The sequence below is a fragment of the Phyllobates terribilis genome, unplaced genomic scaffold (assembly GCF_046119375.1).
Source record: "Phyllobates terribilis strain yellow unplaced genomic scaffold, ASM4611937v1 Scaffold_2__4_contigs__length_985480577, whole genome shotgun sequence".
NCBI lineage: Eukaryota > Metazoa > Chordata > Amphibia > Anura > Dendrobatidae > Phyllobates > Phyllobates terribilis.
Genome location: NW_027362762.1, coordinates 80,386,222 through 80,388,851, shown reverse-complemented (window position 1 = coordinate 80,388,851; position 2,630 = coordinate 80,386,222). Strand labels below are relative to the sequence as shown.

The following is a 2,630-nucleotide window of genomic DNA, read 5'->3' as shown; positions in this document are numbered from 1 at the left end:
TGTAACTTTTTTCCCCTGTAATACTGTCATGGCTAGTAATGTCGTATTTGTTATATATAAAATAAAACATAAAAATCACTGCACACGTAGAGAGGTATGGTATGCTTTAGGTGAAACTTTATTTGAAGGGTGATGCTTGAGGCGACTAGTGGAACGTTTCGGCCAACACTGTGGCCTTGATCACAATGTCGCTGTAAGAAAATATGTACAAAAAATATACAATAAGTACAACAAATAGAAAACAACATATATACATATGTACAAAACAATGAATGAAAACATGTCCGTGTTATAATGCTGTTCACAGGGTACAGACAAAGTTCAACCATAATAAATCGCTTATGGTGAAAAAAATGGTATACCAACCATGCTGTATTTTGAGAGCAGGTCATAATACCCACATGACAATGATCAGGGTCAAGAGTAAGAATTTTTTAGAAGAATAAGTGCGACTTACCAAGTGGATAGACGCATCCGGGAAACAAAGGAGAAGAATTACCAGTCAAGTAGAAGTGAGGGGCAATTCTTAGATAAGGAAACCTATGAAATATGAATGAGTTATCAATGACATGCTGATGGTGGAAGGCAAAAAAAGGGGGGGGGCTTACCAATCCGGTAGGAGGTGTCTGGGTATAGACACGGATGGAATATGCCCGTCAGTTAGAAAAGTGCTGGGTTCAGGGTGTCCTGGAGACAAGGACCACATCTGCTGGAAAATTATAAATGGCGGACAGGCAAATATGGTCTGGTGCCGTGCTGCTGTTGGCTCGGTACTGTGTGCCACGTGTATGGGATATATGTTGCGAGATAATGTTGGAGGCGATAATGGCCAACTAGAAGGTATAAGGAGGTAAAGGTTATAAAAAGTAGTGTCAACAGAATTAATAAATAAGTCAACATTACCCCCATAGGTTAAGGTCTCGTCAGGTGCGGTGCTCCAGAGAAGCCTGTACAGGGATCCGTGTGGATTTAAATGTGATCCCTTAAATGTTCTGAACCCTATAAGGGAAGGGGGTCAACAAAAAGTAAGGAGTGGCAGGGAACAGGGTACTGGTCTGGGTGAAGGGTTACTCACTGTCATACGTGGTTCCGGTGAATGACGCTGTAGGCAAGCCTGTCAGGGCACAAATGTGTGCAGGCAGCAAGTCAGCCCTGCTAAATAGTGTGCTGCCGGTCATGTGACTAAGGCTGACATCACAGGAAGTAAAAGGTGCTATGGGAAACACAGTGTGTTAGCACTGTGTTTAGCAGTCACTATGGGAACCAAGGGTGGGGGCTGGCAGCCAGATAAGGAGACTGAGTGTATGGTGACCATGGCAGCAAAGGGCGGGACTGGTGTAACTCTGTAAGTAGAAATCATGCTGCAGGAGTGTCACTGCCTTTGTAGTCCCCTGGGATGTAAGTAAAAGAGGGAGGATGAAACGTGAGACCTAGGTATAAAGGATCATAGGTGATAACATCTGTTAGATAGAGAAGCATAACATTGCTATTGCTGATCACTCACATCTGATAAATAGCATAGGTCAGTGAATAAACGCTTTGAAAATACAAAGGGAACCATAAAGTGTGAAGTAGTATGATGTGGATGCCGCTAATCAGAAGAACTGAACATAGGTGGTAACATCTGTTAGATCATGGGAAACTGCCTAGTTGAAAACCCAAAACTGGTATAAGGCATAAGTAGGTGAATAAAACCTTGTGAATAAAAACCATGGAAATATAGTATACAATAGTCAATGGTACAAAATAGTTAATCAGAAGAACTGAAAACAGTTTGCCACACAATTGATCACCCACGTCTGGTCGATAGCTAGGAGATCAAACTAGACAGTGCATATTGCTCATCATATGAACTGAACATAGAAAAACTGAACATTGAACAACTCAAGACAGAAAAACACAACCATAATGTAGATGAAGTAGGAGTCCAACCTTTAAGGGGAGAGAAGGCAGGGGTCGTTATTATAGTGGTCTTACCCTGTATGGAGGAGGTGGAGCCATGGAAGGAGAAGCTTTAGGATTGGATCTAGGGAAGAAATTTTTAGGAAGATCAAATCGGATTTAGGTGTGCCAGTCTATATCACGGTTGAGGCCCCGGCAATTTAGAGTGTCAAGTGTGTAGATCCAGTATGTTTCTCTCTGTTTCAGTAGTTGTGTATGGTTTCCCCCTCTCCGGGGTCTGGCAACTTTTTCTATAACTTGGAATCTAAGTTGGGATACATTGTGTTTTGCCTCCTTGAAGTGGGCTGGTAGGGGAAGCCATGTTTTGCCACACCTGATTGTGGATTTGTGGCTTGAGATACGGTCTGTAATGGCTTGGGTGGTTTCACCCACGTACAGCAATCCACAGGTGCACTTGATGACATAAATCACGAAATTAGATTCGCATGTATAGAATTCTTTGGTGGGAAAAGATTTGCCTGTACGTGGGTGTAGGACTTCATTGCCTTTAATGACATTGGAGCAACTCATGCAACTGAGACAGGGAAAAGTGCCTGTTCTTTTCTGGCCGGTAAGGGTCCGTGGATGTGTTGGTTTGGATGTACCTATGTCAGCCCTGACCACTTTGTCTTTGATATTGGGCGGTCGTCTTGTGCACATGATAGGTGGGCTTTTGAAGATTTCTAATT

The 2,630-nt window shown here is 42.8% G+C and overlaps 1 long non-coding RNA gene across 1 annotated transcript; it reads right to left on the bottom strand.

Moving 5' to 3' along the window:
• Positions 1–466: 466 nt before the first annotated feature.
• Positions 467–1,187, bottom strand: LOC141249602 (uncharacterized). Its single transcript, XR_012312258.1, has 4 exons — positions 1,076–1,187; positions 904–999; positions 609–833; positions 467–540 (listed from the first exon to the last, which is right to left on the bottom strand). It is a non-coding gene; the product is annotated as an uncharacterized lncRNA (long non-coding RNA).
• Between the last annotated feature and the right edge of the window lie 1,443 nt (positions 1,188–2,630).